Below are 8,453 nucleotides of genomic sequence, written 5' to 3' on the forward strand. Positions count from 1 at the left end.
GTATAAAATTTGACAACAATAGCCCCGGTAGTTTCGAAAATTGTCTATCTAGCAAAAATCGACAAATCGACACAAACAGACCGACAGGCAGACAGACAGACAGACAGACGCAAACGGGAGGTCGACATTAAGGATTAAGGTGTTTTGAGAATTTGAGGATAATGGTGTTTTGAGGATTTGAGTATTTTGGTGTTTTGAGGATTTGATGGTTATGGTGTTTTGACAATTTGAGAATTAGGCTGTTTTCACGATTTGACTATCATGGCGTTTTGAGGATTTCAGGATTTGAATGATATAGTTTCTATATAAAGCGAATAACATTTAATTCTACGGTATATTTTTTTTATTTTTGTAGACTTATTTCTGGACAACAAAAAATGATCGTAAGTTTTTTAAAATCTTTGAAATACCTTGTTGTAACATATTTCTTCTAATTTATTCTGAAGAAGGAAAGATTATTGCAAGTTTAATCACAACTGCCAATAAAGGAACCGTATTTAAAAAAAAATGGTCTAAAGAGTTTAGACAGTACTTCCCTCGCTGTCGGAAACTTGACGACTGCATGGCTATTGTGTTTTTTTCTCATTACATTTTTGTAGTGGGAATTTAAAAAAAATTGCGATGACGTCATCAACATTTTTGCAAGGACACGTATATCAGTTGGGATAGATGTAGTGTAATACTAAGAATAAAATTATTGTATTCCCAAATTTTCGGGAAAATGAATTGGGTCGTTTTGAATATTGATTTTTTATAATCAATAAAATAACGAAACAATTTACTCACGTATACGGCAACTGAAAATCGTTTATGTATAAACATTCTTAATTTAAGATGACAAGTGTAACAGCATACGTGAGAGTCATTTTATTGCTTCGACTTCCGCTTATTATATAAAACATTGGGTTTTATTTTAATTCTTGACGGTGAAATTCACAATTGGTTGATTATAAACATGTCTATTTCACATTCGCGGAATCAAGTGAGCGCATAAAACAAATGCAGGTCTGTAATGTTAAAGTCGATGTAAATAAGCGTGCTACCCTTATGTTTCAACCGAGTTTTTCCTTTAACAAATTTTGTGTCTACCAAATTGGGTTGGTTGGGGTGTAATACTAATAATAAGTGTTGCCTTTAATTTAATCAATAAAATAAATTGACTTCATTAATTTTTTTGAACCACCTCTTAAGAAAATCTAAAAAATATGAATGGAATGATAAATCTCAAGTACAAACTCATCATATTTTTTGCATTTTAGATAGGATTTATTCAGCAAAATTTAAGGGTGACGTCATCAATTTTTTTAGGAGGGATGAACAAATACATTTTGAACAAAAGTTTACCATGCTTATAATAACTTTAAAATATTCCCAAGATTTCAAAGCATTCGGTTTTGTAATTCCTGATTAAATCGATAAAATAAATTCACGCCTTCATTAATTTTTTTGAGTCACCCTGCATATGCAAATCCAAAAATATGAATGGAATGATAAATCACAAGTACAGACTCATCATATTTTGTACATTTTAGATACGATTTATTCGGCAAACTTTTGAGCTGACGTCATCAGTTTTTTGTAGAAGATAACCAAATATATTTTGACTAAAAATTTATTATGCTCTTTATAACCTTAAAACATCTGCAAGATTTCAAAACATTCGGTTTTGTAGTTGCTGATTAAATCAATAAAATAAATTTACGCATTCATTAATTTTTTTGAGTCACCCTGTATATGCAAATCAAAAAAATTTGAATGGAATGATAAATCACAAGAAGAGACTCACCATATTTTGTACATTTTAGATAGGATTTATTCAGCAAAATTTTGTGGTGACGTCATAAATTTTTTAGGGGGGACGACCAAATACGTTTTGATCAAAAATTTACCATGCTTATGATAATTTTAAAATATCTTCAAGATTTCGAAGCATTCGGTTTTGTAGTTCCTGAGTAAATCAGTAAAATAAATTTACGCTTTCATTTATTTTCTTGAATCACCCTGTATATGCAAATCCAAAAAATATGAATGGAGTGATAGATCACAAGTACAGACTGATCATATTTTGTACATTTTAGATATGATTTATTCGGCAAATTTTCGAGCTGACGTCATCAAGTTTTTGGAGGGGATAAGCAAATATATTTTGACTAAACATTTATTATGCTCTTTATAACCTTAAAACATCTGCAAGATGTCAGAGCATTCCGTTTTGTAGTTCCTGATTAAATCAATAAAATATATTTACGCATTCATTAATTTTTTTGAGTCACTCTGTATATGCAAATCCAAAAAATATGAATGGAGTGATAAATGACAAGTACAGACTCATCATATTTTGTACATTTTAGATATGATTTATTCGGCAAACTTTCGAGCTGACGTCATCAAGTTTTTGGAGGGGATAAGCAAATATATTTTGACTAAACATTTATTATGCTCTTTATAACCTTAAAACATCTGCAAGATTTCAAAGCATTCGGTTTTGTAGTTTCTGAGTAAATCAGTAAAATAAATTTACGCATTCATTAATTTTTTTGAGTCACCCTGTATATGCAAATCCAAAAAATATGAATGGAGTGATAGATCACAAGTACAGACTCATCATATTTTGTACATTTTAGATATGATTTATTCCACAAACTTTTGAGCTGACGTCATCAAGTTTTTGGAGGGGATAAGCAAATATTTTTTGACTAAAGATTTATGATGCTCTTTATAGCCTTAAAACATCTGCAACATTTCAAAGCATTCTGGTTAGCAGATTAAAAATTAAATTTCAAAATGTTGTTTTATAATTTTGATTTTTTTTCCAAAAATCTGGACGTTTCGGGTGAAAAGTCGATTCAGAGTTGTAAACTGCATGTGTAGGACTATGTTATTTTATACAATTGAAAACCCATTTAGTATGTACAATTTTGAAGTGACGTCATCGCATTAGTGGTGGGGATGATTAGACAAATTTTGGTTAGCGTTTTACCATCTACATGATATTCTTAATATAAGTACAAAATTTCACAACAATCGGTCGAGTACTTTCGGAGATTATCTGTCTAATAAAAATCCGGGACGGCAGACGGACGGACAGACGGACGGACAGACGGACAGACGGACAGACGGACAGACGGACAGACGGACAGACGGACAGACGGACAGACGGACAGACGGACAGACGGACAGACAGACGGAAATGGGAGACCTATTTCTTCGTCTTCTAGGGGTCATGAAAGATCGAGAAAACGTAAAAGTAGAGAGTCGACCGACGGACTCGATTACAATACTTCCTTTGCTTACGCTCGGGAAGTAAAAATTGGTCCAAAGTTGTTTTAACAGAAGTTCCCTCGCTCCTGAAATACAATGAAACATATCCAGCATTTTCGAGTTGAGTTTTTTCTTTACACAATTTTGTAAAGAAATCGGTGCAGTGTAATACGAAAAATAACAGAACTTTATTCCCAAAATTTTCTGAGGAAAATGGAGTGAGCCGTTCCTGATTTAATCAATAAAATAAATTGACCCATTCATTCATTTTTTTGAGTCACCTATTTAAGCATACATTTAAAAAATATAAATGCAATGATAAATCACAAGTAAAAATTCATCATACATATTTTACACATTCTGGGTAGAATTTATTCGGCAAAATTTTGAGATTACGTCATCGATTTTTTGGAGGAAACAAAGAAATATATTTTGATTAACAATGTACCGTGCTTACAATAACGTTAGAACGTCTACAAAATTTCAAAGTATTCAATTTTGCAATTCTTGAATTATTCAATAAAATAAATTGCCGGATTCATTAATTTTTTGAGACCAAATCTAAAAAATGAGGTTCTTAATTTGATCAATAAAAAATTAATCGAAGGCTAAAAGTATAATCCGATGTCTGTGCTGCTGTAAAGTAAAAACGAGAGGCATAAATAACATTTAAATGTCACGTAAAAGTTAGTTTGATTTGAATTAATCTGTTTTCTCAAAACAGGACTAAAATTATTAATAAAACCACAATCGGACAAAATGTTCTGAATATTGCAATTCTTATTTTATCATTATTATATGCATATAAAGACGTGCATATTCTTCACATTTTCGAGAAAATGGAGTGACTCGTTCTTAATTTGACAAATAAAAAATTTGTGATGACGTTATCAACATGGATAATTCTAGTCACAGCATAAAAGAAAAGTAGTCACAGCGTTATGCCAATACAAGAGAAAAAAAGGGCCAAGTTCGGCATCGAACCTACAACCGCAGTACCGCAGGTCGCCGTTCTCTCGGATACACCCACTGCACCACGGAGACGTACAAACCGTACTGGGAATAAAACGTTATTATACCTTGCAAATGTTTTGAAATTTGAAAACCCATTTACTATGTACAATTTTGAAGTGACGTCATCGCTTTAGTGGTGGGGATGATTCGACAAATTTTGGTTAGCGTTTTACCATCTACATGATATTCTTAATATAAGTACAAAATTTCACAACAATCGGTCGAGTACTTTCGGAGATTATCTGTCTAATAAAAATCCGGGACAACAGACGGACAGACGGACAGACGGACAGACGGACAGACGGACAGACGGACGGACAGACGGACAGACGGACGGACAGACGGACAGACGGACAGACAGACGGAAATGGGAGACCTATTTCTTCGTCTTCTAGGGGTCATGAAAGATCGAGAAAACGTAAAAGTAGAGAGTCGGCCGACGGACTCGATTACAATACTTCCTTTGCTTACGCTCGGGAAGTAATAAAGTACAATTCCTAAACTGAACTCCTGTGATACACTCGAGAAAGTTGTTGTTGTCTACTAACAGCCATAGCCTTGGTTCTGGTCTACAATTATTATAACGTAGTAAATCGAACAAAGTTATTATTTAGTGTGAATGAACCGAGCGTGATGAGGTTTCGGCGAACTCGATTAAATAGCGTGTTGTGAATTTTGGTAAGTGAAAAAGAAGACTTGTAACAAGCATGAAATATTGATCAAAATTGAAACGCTTAGTTTTAGGAGAAATTTGTCCTGCTAAACCTCACCGAATGAACGTGTCTAAAAGAACGCCCATTGTGCAGTTTTTAAGGTTGACAAAACGCAAGAAGTCCGTGTGGAATTCTAGAATGGAGCTGGCTCATGCTGAATAGATGGGGATGAAAGCCGAATTCTTGTTGCAGAGTAGAGCTACAGGAGTGAAGGACGTTTAAAATTTTGTCTAAGATTTTAATGGCAATATTAAGAGGAGAGGTAAATCGACAAGAGAGAAACTCACGGAGACAATTATTAGTTATTACAGATAGCAATGGTTTCAATAGCGACATAATAGGAGCATTGCTTAAACAATCTTATATTTATCTTATGTAATAATTTAATAATCTCAATAGTTTCTTATTTTACAAGATTTGCAAATTGTTAGCCAAATAATTTAACAGCTTAGCCCTTGGGTTTTCTACTCAAACGAGTTTAAATAGCACTTCCTATCTTCGTATAACTCTTCAAGTGTTATCGTAAAGATGAAATTTGAAATCACTTTTTATCTCACTTTTGCATTCTTAATGAATGTGAGGGATGGCCTTAAAGGGCGTGCAAAATTGCGGGAAGCGGGAACATCGATTTTGTAATCTGTAAATCAAAGTTTTTAATTTCGTTGTACAATTTCCATTCCAGAATTTATTTAGTGCAATTTTCAGATGATGCCATCATATTTTGTTTATAGATGACCAGACCAAATTTAGTTGGCATATTATTATCCACACGACTTTCTTAAAAGACGTATAAAATTGCATAACAAATTATTATCGGTTTAACAAAAATCTCCAACAGGTGACAAAGAGACGGAAATAGGTGATCTACTTTTCCGTATTCTAAGGGCAATGGAACGTCTATAAAACAAGAAATTAGCAAAACGTTAAATGTACACTATTGCAAGTACGAGTTATTAGTTTCGCTTGATATTAGTTCTCCAATTTAACATAACTTCAACAAAATCTGAAACTACCATGTCGATTACTTCAAATTTCAAACGTATTCCAAGATTATCACGAAGTTAATATAACGTTCATCAGATTTTGCGATTTATCCTTTTCTAAAAACTGGTGATATAATTTCAAAACATTGCTAAATAAGGTAGATTTTAACTTAATATGCTCTTTTACCAGTGGTTTGATAATCCTCTCTTTTATTAACTTTAGGTGGCGGTGTTCAACAAAAAGCTTTGGACGAGTAAACGTATTAATTTACCTCATTGTTTACGGATGGGCATATGGGAAAATTTGTTGAGATACTGCAAACACGGGTTTAGAGATTTCAAGGCATTAACCAAGTTTGTTTATCGTCCTATACTGCCCACCTAAAAGTTAATAACGTTGTCCGAAAAATATATATTTAGTAAATCAACCGAAAAATTTGTGGTATTTGATGTTCTACTTCATAAGCTTTAGAAAGTGTTTTCTTTTAAAGATTATCTGAAAAAGGTCATATACTCATATAAGTATATGAAATGAATGGATGATTATGACCGTTATATAATTATATTATATAATTTTATGACCGTTCTCAGAAATGAAATATGATAGGTGATTAAGTACACTACACTTTTGAAAAATCAGCCACGCTCTATTTAATGTTGCAAATAATAGGCGATCAAAATGTTTTCAAATTAGAGTGAGCAAAAGTGAAAATTTCAAGTTACTACACTGTTATTGAGGTTGTGTAAGCATGAATTATGTATGAATTGTATTCTTTAGTAGACCTGATGCATATTATTAAACTGTACTTATTTTATTTGTGATTTTGCTAAGTACCGGTGTTTCAAAACACTTATAGAAAATAGTAAAAGTGATGAAAGTTTTGTATAAATAACGTTACAGTTTACAGTTTTTTTATTACAGTAACTATAAATTAAATATATTCTACTTTTACGTGCAAAAATTTCTTTCTTCCCCCACTAACAAGTCTACATGTGAATACTGACAGAATACTTAGATTTACTTCATATACAACACTTTTAATAAAGCAGCTTCTTTCCTGCTAAATTGAATTATTCAAACCTAAGTGGAAGTCGACATAGGAAATCGTAAAATTTTCAAATCGAAAAGCCATAAGGCAGGCGTGCAGTGATTACATTCAAGAGGTCTCGTTGTTTTACAAATGTGTCCCTCAGGTTGAGACCTCTTTCCCAACACTGATGATCAGCCGACGTTCCGGTCAATTGAACCCGGCCCTCGTTACCAGCTTCAGGGAAGCGGAGATCTTCGTTCTTTACAACCCGCCATCAGAATACGTGTACTATAATTAAATTTTCAATTTCCGTCTCTGTGAACAAAAGCCACCAAAATTATCCGCAAATTAATCTTTAACTTGGATATTGGCTTTTAATTAATGCATGCAAACTTGCGAAAGAGGGTTTACTTTAGTTAACCGACGGTATCAAATGCCTGCACAGACTTTTTATGATCTTATTTCCATACCTACTTAACTTGAAACACATATACTCTTGTTGGTTAACTACATTTCATATGTCACATACGTTACGAACAAAGTTCTAACAAAAGTTAAATGATTTAAAAGTTATTAAGTAAAAATAAAAATAAATTCTGCAAAGAATTCAGGGGTTAAATTTCATAAAATAAATAAATCAAATAAATAAAATATGTATCAAATACAGGGCGTTTTGTAAAAGTGTCATAAAGATTTTATGAATGAATATAATCCGCAGAATATTAGGATTTTTTTTTGAAGTACGTATAGACGTAAAATTTTGTAATTAATCAAACGTAGAAAAGTAATAATTGTGCATGTAACATGGGCGAAAAATATATTAAGTACTAACTAGTAACTATTAATTTTAATATCTGCATTTAAAGTTTATTATTTATTTATTGTCTATTTGTACTAGTATGTTTCAACATGGACGTCTATAAATGTTGTAAATGTTTATTCCTTTTGTAAATGGAATATTAAATATCATAATTAACCTACTGCTTCGACTGAGTTTAACTTTCCAAGTTTCAAAGAATTCGTGGACCTCATTTTGTGGTAATATAAAGCTTTATTCTTTGTTTGTAATGATATCCAGTGAAACCAATTAGCTTTGAAACTTTGTAATAATTAATGTGTTCGAGAATACTTTCTTACTTATTGATTTCTTGTGGTAATAAAAGAACGAAGTAGTATTCCTTTTACAATTAATACTTATATTTATGCTGATTTAAATTAAATACCTACGATTGTAAATTCATTTTATAGATACATGTACATATACTTTATATATAATATATAGGGGCAAGTGGTACATAGTGGGACGCGGTACATAGTGAGATTTCCTGTATAACACAAAATTTAATCGAAGCAGTGCAACTAGAATTTTAAGATGCAGTTCTACAACATCCTAGTAAACGTGGGTGATAACGCAGTGGTTGCCATTTAAAAGTATTTTTGTGATACACCAA

Source organism: Zophobas morio, unplaced genomic scaffold (genome assembly GCF_036711695.1).
Source record: "Zophobas morio isolate AGI-343-1 ecotype UQ-CSIRO unplaced genomic scaffold, CSIRO_AGI_Zmor_V1 ptg000058l, whole genome shotgun sequence".
NCBI classification, from domain to species: Eukaryota; Metazoa; Arthropoda; class Insecta; order Coleoptera; family Tenebrionidae; genus Zophobas; species Zophobas morio.